General features: G+C 33.0%; 1 protein-coding gene across 3 annotated transcripts in view; it reads right to left on the bottom strand.

The window, feature by feature from the left end:
* The window catches only part of LOC106463225 (sn1-specific diacylglycerol lipase alpha-like), a 131,116-nt gene extending 120,520 nt beyond the window's left edge, over positions 1-10,596 (bottom strand). For all 3 annotated transcript variants that reach the window (XR_002611443.1, XM_022390669.1, XM_022390670.1), the window contains exon 1: positions 10,306-10,596. The gene's annotated coding sequence lies outside the window, so the exon portion shown is untranslated. The remainder of the gene's footprint in view (positions 1-10,305) is intronic.
* Positions 10,597-11,639: the final 1,043 nt, after the last annotated feature.

Raw genomic sequence — 11,639 nt, 5'->3', positions numbered from 1 at the left:
AGTTATTAACAATATAAATCATGAAAACTATAGTTATAAACGATATAAATCATGAAAACTGTAGTTATTAACAATATAAATCATGAAAACTATAGTTATAAACGATATAAATCATGAAAACTGTAGTTATTAACAATATAAATCATGAAAACTATAGTTATAAACGATATAAATCATGAAAACTGTAGTTATTAACAATATAAATCTGAAAACTATAGTTATTAACGATATAAATCACGAAAACTATAGTTATTAACAATATAAATCACGAAAACTATAGTTATTAACGATATAAATCACGAAAACTGTAGTTATTAACAATATAAATCATGAAAACTATAGTTATTAACAATATGTTTTACATATTCCTTTCCCAGCAATTCCCCACTTCCACGAAAACTGTTTATTAAGAGACAACATGAAAATTCAATTTTAAAATTTTCAACTAGACATTATCAACAAATACATGAAATATAACTTTGTTGTTATACATTCGTCTTTACTTTCATCCTAATTCTTAGAATGTCACAATAGTCTTCCCTGTTGTCTTTGAATTATTCACAATATTCTTCCCTGTTGTCTTAAAATCACATGCGTTTTCTGCTCATGGAGAATGTAAAAAAAAAAATAATAATAATAGCGAAGTGAAAAGAAAAAAAAGGATCAAATATGTTGTCATGTATCAACAACTTTTCCATTGGATCACTTGTATAGCGTATATGTAAGTTTTAATGGTATATTTTATGATTAACAAAGATGCTGATATGTATTCCTATTTTATAAATAAACTTTATTAAACAATATTCAGTCTAATATAGGGTACTACTCGACGTGTTTCTTCGCATGTTTACTGCAAACACCTTTAACTGACTGGATATAACACTTTCTCCTATATTATTTATCGCGATATCCCAGACTTAACAAACTTCTTAAAACATTTATCATTAAATGCAACCTCTTATGTGAACTAACAGCCAGTAAAGCGTTAGCTGCACGCGAATATTAGATTGGAATCACCCTTCGATACTATATAACTTCACATTAAAAAAAAACAAAATACATTTCCAACTGCAAGCTATAAATTCCTAAACGTGTCATAAAGTGCGGTGAAATACGCAGTCTTGTAAGCGCTATCAAACCAGCAACCAGATGGCGCGGTTAACATTTTGTTACGATTTAAAGGGGTCTTTGGTGTGGTTTTAGAGCAACACAGCTTTCTCGGAATGCTTCAAAATTCTTAGTTAGTCAGCCACTTAGCATTATCTTCTTTATTAAACAAATTGTCGATAAATCAATACTTAAATCATCTCAAGCAGTCCCGTAGCTTTTATCTTTCCTCCCCTGTAGGACCAAACCGTAATTTCACGAGTGGGACCGAAGAGAAACAGCAGTTTCTGAGCGCCCCAGGTTGTCTCTCTACTTAAATGACTGCCAAGATAGTTAGCTTAGCTTAGTTTTAGAGCCTGTTACTGAAATAAACACTGTTGTACGAATGATATTTTTCTTCTTCCATTGAGAACATGAAGGTTTTGTTTGGACAGGCAAATGAAACTGGCAAACTGTGTTTGATTAGAATGCGAGTTAAAAGATGATTTGTGTGATCTCGTGAGTTAAAAAAGGTGTTATTCTTGATCATATGAGTGTTTTAAAGTGGACTGCATTTAATACGTTAGAGTTAAAAACTGTTTTTGATTAAAAGATGTCATTTTTTGATCGGTTAGTGAGTTGGAAGTGTTAAAACTCTTAAGAAGTTTTATTAAAAAGGATAATTATTTTTGCTTCTAATAAATATTTCCATCCCCGAATCTATTTGACAGTGCCCCCAATCCCCAGTTGGTGTCATGAAAAATCAGAATGGAAAACCATGATTGATATCATACTGAAACGTTGAAACTTTCAGCGCCTGTGGGCTCGAGCCCCGAATCTTTTAAGCACCTAGCGACGCCTCTGTTATTTATTATTCTTAAATTCTATCGGAGAAACTTTACCAAAAATAGTCTTTTTGATTTTCAGAACACAATTCTTTCTGTTATCCGTTTTTTTTAAAACAAGTCCGAAAACTTATTTCTTCAGAACATTAGTTTTCATATTTTTGAAATATTAAGAAGTTTCTTTGTTTTTTAGCGCAAACTTTCAGAAAGAACCATCCTGCCGTGTGAATCGAACTCCGAAATTTGGCATTATAAGCCTTAACACTGAGCCACTGGAGACCAAAGAAAGAGTTGCTGAAACTTTGAAAACTAAGTTATAAAACATTTCACTATCTATTGGCCATTTCTGCTGATTTAATGTTTAAAAAAAAATCAGAAAACATTGTAAAATGATGGGATGTTTAGGCGGCATTAAAATATCCAACCCATGTCCAGGGAAAATTCGTTTTACGAAAACTTTAAAATTTTAAAACTTCGACATGTAATACAAATTCATTGAAACAATAATACTGTTATAACTTTCATTGTTTATTCTTTAAGATGTAACTATTCATTCTGTTTGTTTTTAGCGCTAAAACTTTACATTAAGCAGTTTACGCTTTGTCCACCGCAAATAATTGAACCCCAGAATTTAGTTTGTAAGTCCGTGAACTTATCTAAGTTGTAAAAGTTTGTCACAACTCTCACAGTTCTTGCAAGCATATTCCCAAATTTAAGTTCAATTTAATAATATAAATGTTTGAAACTGCAACTAAAATTTAATATCAAATGAATAATTAAAATGCAACGATTCATATTTACACAATTAACAGTTTAATAAAACCGTCAACAGCTTTAATTTTGAAAACACTCTACGTGTTACAAGTTTCGACGTACTTCTACGTCAGAAGTATCATAATTTTCAGTTTTAAAGGCAATGTAATCGTTGCCCAAGGACATGATTTGATGTTGTTTTGTTATTCACTGTTTTCGTCATGAACTTGAAAATGTATTTTCTTCAACGAAATTACTTTTTGGTGTAAGTCATTAATAATATCGTATGTAAATATTTTAAAAAAACGTTACACCCATCATGTGTTACCAGTAATTAATGTAGAATTTATTATCATGGGAAATTTAAATTGAAAGAAGTTAACGCTGCAACAATAGTGTACTAGTGGTTAGCGCGCCAGACCAGACTGTGAATCCCAGAGTCTATGGTTCGTTTCCTGTTCCTACAGAATCGTGATCCTCACTTTAGGGCTGTGGGTGCATTATAAGAGTGACAGTTGAATTCGGTTATTTAATTAAAGTAGCCCAAGAGTTGGCAGTTGGTGCTGTTTGTTAGCTGTCTCCCTTTTAGTCTATCAGTTCAAAACTAAGAATGGCTTGCGCAGACAGCCCTTGGGTAAATTTGCGTGAATTTCAGAAACAATTAAATATAGCTAAGCTGATTTATCTTTTGGATAGTAACTGCAAATAACAGGAGGAACGGCCAGAATTAAAACAGAAACATTGACTGGACTAAGTTAAGAAAACAGGCTGGATACAATGCTAAACAAAGTAAACCAGTCAAATTAAAAAGTCAAACAATGAGTGTGCCAAATATTAGACAACTCTTCTAGTTTACAGAAATAGTGGTTTGAATTCTCTGTTTATTCTTGAAGTGTGCAGATGCCACTGACGTCACTGGTAATCCCATTGGTGAAATATGGACGTAGTCTCTAAATATTTTGAAGCTTAGACTCGGCGATGTCACTAGAGACAAGTAGATCAGAAATGTGTCTCCAACGTCTTCCATGAGAAAGCCTGAAAACATCCAAGTGTGGCACACTCCTTGACTGTGTTTAACTAGTTCATAAAATAAGGTAAGTCTTGCAAAAGGCAGGTTTTCTATGCATGATAGTCTAAAATCATGTCTTTGAGAAAACTTTGGTAAACTAAACATTTTATTTTTTTACGCTCAGAGAGAAAGAAAATATTGACTTTCCAAGCACCAACTCTTACATTCCCTTGTTTTCAGGCTTTCCAAGTACCAACTCTTACATTACCTTGTTTTCAGGCTTTCCAAGTACCAACTCTTACATTACCTTGTTTTCAGGCTTTCCAAGTACCAACTCTTACATTCCCTTGTTTTCAGGCTTTCCAAGTACCAACTCTTACATTCCCCTGTTTTCAGACTTTCCAAGTACCAACTCTTACATTCCCCTGTTTTCAGACTTTCCAAGTACCAACTCTTACATTCCCCTGTTTTCAGGCTTTCCAAGTACCAACTCTTACATTCCCCTGTTTTCAGACTTTCCAAGTACCAACTCTTACATTCCCCTGTTTTCAGACTTTCCAAGTACCAACTCTTACATTCCCCTGTTTTCAGGCTTTCCAAGTACCAACTCTTACATTCCCTTGTTTTCAGGCTTTCCAGGGCCATTTCTAACCTTAAGACTCAAGTTCAATAATATATAAAATTTACAAAAACGAAAAATCTACAACCCTAGAACAGCCATGTTCCTGAAATACCTTATTTCTTGTACCTGACAAACACAAAGCATGCCACTGGGACGAGACTAGCAAGCAAACCTGTTTTACAAAGAAAAATACAAAAACTGACATTTTATACAAGGTAATACAAAGTACATGACTTGAAAATGATCCCGTTAACAGTTATGTGTAATATTAATAAAATACAAAGTAAAGACTTTAACACAGATCAAAGTCATACAGCTAGACACTTAAAATCAATAAAAGAAATACGCCACCTTTCATTAACATTTACACAAAAACAATGGAAGAATAAAACAGAAAAGAAAAATATATATATGTGTGTGTGAAAATATTATTTTAACAATTAGGTTAATATTATGAACCACAATAGTGGTTCATAATAGGGATTGCAAGTAATTCCACGTTCGGTTGAAAAGTACCTTAAACAGTAAAAATACAGTTCAAACAACACTTTAAAACCTTTACTATTGACTGCTAAGTCTGTACACATATAAAAATGCACAAAAGAGTCCGCATGTTAGACTTACAAGGAAAAGAAAATCTGCTCGAAACGGCCCGTTTGTAATTATTCTTATTATTATTCTCTTATTAGTCCACAACAAAAACGACTTGGTATTTTGCACCCAAAACTTTTGTAGAATGCTAAATAATGTTATGCGAAGGTCGTAGTGGTATTGAAAAGTCGATTTGTTTATTCTATATTTGACTTGGTATTTTGCACCCAAAACTTTTGTAGAATGCTAAATAATGTTATGCGAAGGTCGTAATGGTATTGAAAAGTCGATTTGCTTTTTCTATATTTTACATAAGCTAAAAAACATCATAATTTTAGTGTAAACGATGTTATTACTACCTCTTGAAGTTAGTTTTTTTACAAATGTCTAGTGTTCAATTAAAAAGCTTAAATACAGGGTGAAACAGGAATTAAAAGCCAAATATATATGAACATTAGATGACTGTAGCATGTAGATACACAATGCTTTGTACACTATACAATCGGTGTCTATAGGGAGCCAACCCCTATACTATGTACGAAGTGAAAACCGTATCAGCTAGCTACTACCTATGTTTATTATCATTACAATATATAAAGTTAGCTACCATATCAAGTAATCCTTTGCCTATAGTTAAGCATAAAAAAGCCATCAAACAAGATAAATAAAAATTGGCAATTTAAAAACTTGCAACTAGGGATAGTAAAACAAGTAAGAAAACAAGACTGGAAATACTGTAGACATTATTTACTCAAACTACAAATCCCTATTTTGATTCCACCAAATGTAATTCTAAGTAACAGTATGGAGTCAAAATCGGGGTTTGTAGTTTGAGTAATTAATGTCTACAGTATCTCCAGCTTTGCTTCCTTTCTGTTTTTTACGATCCCTATTTGTAGGTTTTTAAATTCCCATTTTTTTATTTATCTTGTTAACATCAAAAGGAAGGACTGCTTTAAAAGTAGAAAGATCAAACCAGTGATAAAAAAAATCATTCTAATTACTTAAACAAGCTTTAATCCCAACAAAAACGCAACATAAATTAAAAAGATCACCATGGCACAGGCTATAATGAGTTATATAAAATGTACCCTGGGTTTTGGAGGTGGCTGTGAAAGTAGAACCTATATAGCGGTGGAGATACACCGTCTACCAGTCTTAACCTGCGTTCGCTAATCTCACATGTTAAAGAAAAACAGAATAAACATAAAATAAGTAAGAAAAATAAAAATAAGAATATATTAGAAAAGCAAGATGTGGGTACACAAATCCATAACATCCAATATCTATGTCACCCTTCACTGCCTGCAGACAGTGGGAAGGTGACTGCTCCCCAAAGAAATATAAAATATAAGAAAAAAAGTATTTACAATAGACTCTACGAGTAAACTTAATGGGTGGAAGTTGGGAGTTATACGAGTTCAGATAACTTGGTTGGGTTTTTATACTGTAATATTAATACTAGCTGGAGTACCCATCCACTGGACGGGTGAAATAAAAACTCGTTTGTAACAAAGGATAGGAAATTGGGTTTCTATTTTTTTACGTAATATAATAAACATTAAAAAAGCAATAAAAATGCATAAAGGTACCAATACTGAAAAGAAAAACATACTGTTTTCAAGAATTATATCAATATATAATTAGATGGGGATCCACCCCCTCTCATGACCTTCTCCATGTCATTCTGTATAACTGTGTAAAATTGTGCTGATTTGGTAGTTTTTCCGAAATTATATGGGAGGGGGGGGGGTCCAACTCCCACCCCTTCATGACTTTCCTCATGTCATTCTGTATCACTGTGTCAAGTCTGGGGTTCATTAATCAAAAATGTGGAAACGTATAAGGAACAGATATACACACACATATTTACAGATATTTATATAGAAGATGGGTCCAACCCATCAACCCCTTCATGACCTTCCTTCTGTTATCCTGTATCACCGTGTTAAGTTTGGTGTTGATTGATCAAGAAATGTGGAAATCTATAAGGAACAGATATGAAATGATAGATATACGACCGTGTATTTTTCCCGGACACATACACTTTGTTTTATGTAGTAGATAGTTTGTATAGTATACTACCAATATTAACTTATTAATTTGAGCTTTTACTACTATAATGAGTGTCAAAGTCTGGAGGTAAGGTTCCCTTACTTACCCCAACGGTAGGACCTTATTTATTTTATTTTTATTTCAGTTAAAATGTTTTTTACCTATTAGATCTAATTTATCAATGTACATTTAATAATGTGTAATAGGCATTGATACTATGTAGTAACTGGAACTCGTAGTTTTTATACTAGGCCTATAGATCAAACGTTGGTTTTATTCTTGGTATAGATTTGATGGATGGACACCATTGCACTGACTTTAAAGTGCTGATACCAGATTTAATTGAAACTGGTTCAGTCAGTTCTTTACACGAACTTGTGAAGTCAAAACATCAGATAGAAGAGACAGAGTCGCATTTTTCTAGGTAACAAACAGTGCATATTCAGTATAATATATATATATATCTATATATATATTGGGATTTCAAAATTTTAGGTTTTTTTCTTAAATTCCCCAAAACCCACTCCGCACTTTATGGCTATGGGTGCGCTATAAGAGTGACGGTCAAATCACACTATTCGGTCACACAAAAGTAGCCCAAGAGTTGGCAGTGGGTGCTGTTGACTAGTTGATTTTTTCTTTAATCTATTAGTTTAAAATTAATGATTGATATGCGTAAATAGCCCTTGCGTGACTCTGTGTGAAAATTCTACACAAATGAACCCTCTCAGATCCAGAAAGTGGGAAAATTATTGATTAGAAATGGATGAGGGGTTGAAAGCGATGTTTTGGTATATTGTGTGGTGTAAAAGAGAATCCACATTTGAGGTCTTAAGAGTGTTTGTAAAGAAAATTATTAAAGGCTATTAGTTTACATATTTTTCACTTTAACATTCAGACCGTGTATAATTTAGGCGAATTTCGGGTTTGAGAACGGGTACGACGTGAAAAGTTAGAACATTTTAACTAGAACTTATTATCTCAAGAGTATATTTGGAGTTTGAGAGAAACAAAAACTTTCTCTTTTTAAGTATTAGCAAATAATATTATCGAAGCTTCTGCGTTTTCAATGCCTGGAATCTGAGGTTTGAGGCCTCTGTCCTCGAGACATATAATAATAATAAATCAATGTCCTGAATAATAATGACCAAAAGTAGGATTTCTTAAAATGGTAAATCATTTTAAGTCACTGCCTTAGGCTGCTGCAATATTATAATAAGTTTATATGATAACCACAACTGGAATTACTTCATAATAAATATAGAAATAACTTACATTTGGTTGTTATCATTCAGTATTTACCTAAAACATTACACGCATAAAAATACCTATTACCCACGGATACAAGTATAATTTATATGACATTTATCACACCTGTTCTTCTAACACACAGCCATATACAAATAACTGTCATTAATTTATCATTCATAAATTCATAAACTATCATTTCCTTATATAATTAAACCTATAGTTCAGTAAGTGCACACATAAATTAACATTTACCGCACACACTCCTGACCCGTCATTTAGTGAATATATTCTCAAAACTGGTAAGCACATTCCAGTGAATAATAGTCTTGAATTTATTATTTACCAGTCGTAAAGAATAATCGCACAAATACAAACTTCTAATATCATTACTTACCTGACATACACGATTTAAAAAACTTAAACATACACAATTAGTACTCAGACGGAATCATGTTAGCCATATTCAATCTTCCTCAAAGCACGTTCTACATATTACTAAAAACAAATAAACTCTACGACACTATCAACAGTTTCATACATAGCGCACATAGTTTTCTACCGTATACCATCATTTATTAGCCACGTGTCCACATCTTTTTCTGACATGAAACGTCATCACTGCTGTGAAGTGTAACACGTTTATTTGTAGCTCTCAGTGTCTGTTCTTTAACGAATGTATGCATCACAACCTGGTTTAAAACTAAAACCGAAATCCTATAATTATCATTCCTCTAGCCTCCTTACTTGTGGTTTGCAGTGCCCACATAGATATGTATATCATGCGGGAGCTGTATACCTCTACAGATTGTAGGAAGGAGGGAAGGGGAAAGAGAAGAGGGGAGAATTAAAAACGCTAATGATCCAACATCTGACACTTTTAAGGATGCGTAAAACAACTTTTATATCACATTTGTGATAGTTGTAACATATAAAAGATAACATATTTAATATTAATGAAAATAATACCAACAACAAATTACTTCTCATTATTTTGCATTTAATTAAAAACACATCCATTAAATACGGGTCTATATTCCTGTGTCCATGCAAAACTTGATGCAATATTCCACTTTTCGGACCACAGAGAATAAATGAAAGATGATCTGTTATTCTTTCTCTGTCTCGGATCATTTGTTCATTGATCTGCTACCATCTATATTTCAATTATCAAGCATTACATATAACATGACGTCATTTCACGGGCAAAGATGATTAACACCAGCACGAACAGAAGCAGCAAGCGGGCTTCCTGCACATGCACTGCTACGTTTCCCTCAAGTTCGCTACAAAGGGAATTGTTTTTGGATGGCAAGCAGTAAAGGCTATGCGACACAAAATGTCGTTGGCGTTAGCTAAGCAATCGCTCGACATCATGGTAACGACAACGTTAGGTTGAGGCCCAGAATATATGCAGAACTCGTGGTTCTGTGATGTTGAAGTCTGTACCATAGGAGTTGATGGAGGGTAGGGAGATATTTATAGAAAGTCACATATTGGCTGTCATCTTGTAAGTTTATATATATATATATCTGTATCTAAAAATATTCTTACCCGCGTGACATATTTTGCATAAATAGTTTGTTTTTATTCGTATCTCATCTTTATTACTTTATAATAATTTGCTCCAAGTGTAATATAAATTCTTATGGAATTAGTTCAATGATAAAAATGTACGATGGAATAGCTTTGACTGTTATGTCTAACGGCATGCTGTCATATTTTCCATATTTAAAAGTGATGTTCTGTTTATATTTAATATTGTTTGTGTTCGAATAAGTAGCTGAATTTGATAAATCAATTTAAAAAACAAAAATAGCACTACGATTATTTTACTCTCATAGCATAAAATCGCAGATAAGAAATATGTTAGCTTATCGTCTAAATCTCTCAAGTCTGGCAGATAATGCCTTTGCATCTCATACAGTGAAATATAGTTCTACATTTGCAAAGTTGTCAGACACTATATTTGGAATAAAAACAATGGCAATAAATAAAATCCATTTGTGTATTTAAAGACGTAAATAAAAAATACCTCGTTCTTCTTATTATTTTGAAATATCTATAGTTTGAAAGAGATAATGGAAAAATCTTACCCACTGTAATGGTAAGTCACAAACATATCACGATGGCAGGAGCGTTGATTATACTTCGTACAGTGATACGTCGCTCCTTCGGATAGAGAGAGGACAAACATTCTACCTAACAGCGCCACCAGCCTGCGTGACGAATGTACGTTATTCCAGATGCCCAGAAATAAACTAAAATATTAAACCAAGAAATATTCATTTATTCTCCAAAGATTGAAATCACATCATTACTATAGTCATTATACACACCTGCATCTTCAGATGTGTGTTATTGTGAGGTTTCACTAAACAAGGAACACCAAGTGCTCTAGCCGCTGGAGGGCGCTTTCCTCGAAAGGTCAGAATAACTCCATAGCGCCTTCCTTCAGGCTAAAATCAATACTTGCGCTAAGAATTGTACTAGTAGTATTAGTAGAAACAGCGGAGAAGAGGAACAGAAACACATACGTTAGGATATGATAATCACGTTGTGCTGAAAGCCTGTCATTCTGAAATATTTAAACCACAACATATTCATACCTAAAATTTTCCTTTTATCGGTCATAGAGTATAAATACAAACGACATTTTATCGCGTCTGTGATACGTTATCCACTGCAGAATTTTTTGGAATGATAATTATTTTTACTGAACACGTTAAATGCCTATAGAAAATGTGCACAAAGTAGGAAAAAATCCTAAACTATTAATTATACTGTAGTCTTCCCCTTACAGCGATATTTTCTTTCTACTTTCTCGTTTTATCACGCGTTAGCTACATCGGTTTGTTATTCCCACAAATTTAAATTTTCAAACACTCGTCATTTCCCCATTTATACATACGTATATAACAAGATATCTGTATAGAAGTATCAGTAACATATAGAATAATCATAAAAATCAGCAAAGAATTTTCTTCTATACCCATTCAATGCTTCGTTTTTTATCGCATTTTTACTCGAGATTCTTTTCCTGCTCGTCCCTAAACCTTAAACTCACTGTAGGTTTCAAATATGGGTGAGTTCGTAGAACTTCACTACATTTTACTTCTGCCCGTAAAAACACAAAGGAAAGCATTTAAATTCCAGTAATGAAAACAAAATTAAACCAAAAATTGACAGATTAACTTTTAACAACTAAAAATAAACAAATAAGTAACACAACAGTTTTAATACAAAATGTTGACTATTCTTCATCGGTATTTCACATAACGTATGACGTCTTCAGGAAAATGTGAAATTTAATTTGCCATTTTCTCGTTCAAGTGACAGTTGATCTCTTGCATATTTGAATGTCACAAACTATTACTGTCTAATATAAGTCAGAAATGATATCTCATTCAACACGATTGCTATTCCTGTG

The sequence above is a fragment of the Limulus polyphemus genome, unplaced genomic scaffold (assembly GCF_000517525.1).
Source record: "Limulus polyphemus unplaced genomic scaffold, Limulus_polyphemus-2.1.2 Scaffold1352, whole genome shotgun sequence".
Classification (NCBI taxonomy): Eukaryota; Metazoa; Arthropoda; class Merostomata; order Xiphosura; family Limulidae; genus Limulus; species Limulus polyphemus.
This window is presented reverse-complemented; position numbering and strand designations above follow the sequence as displayed.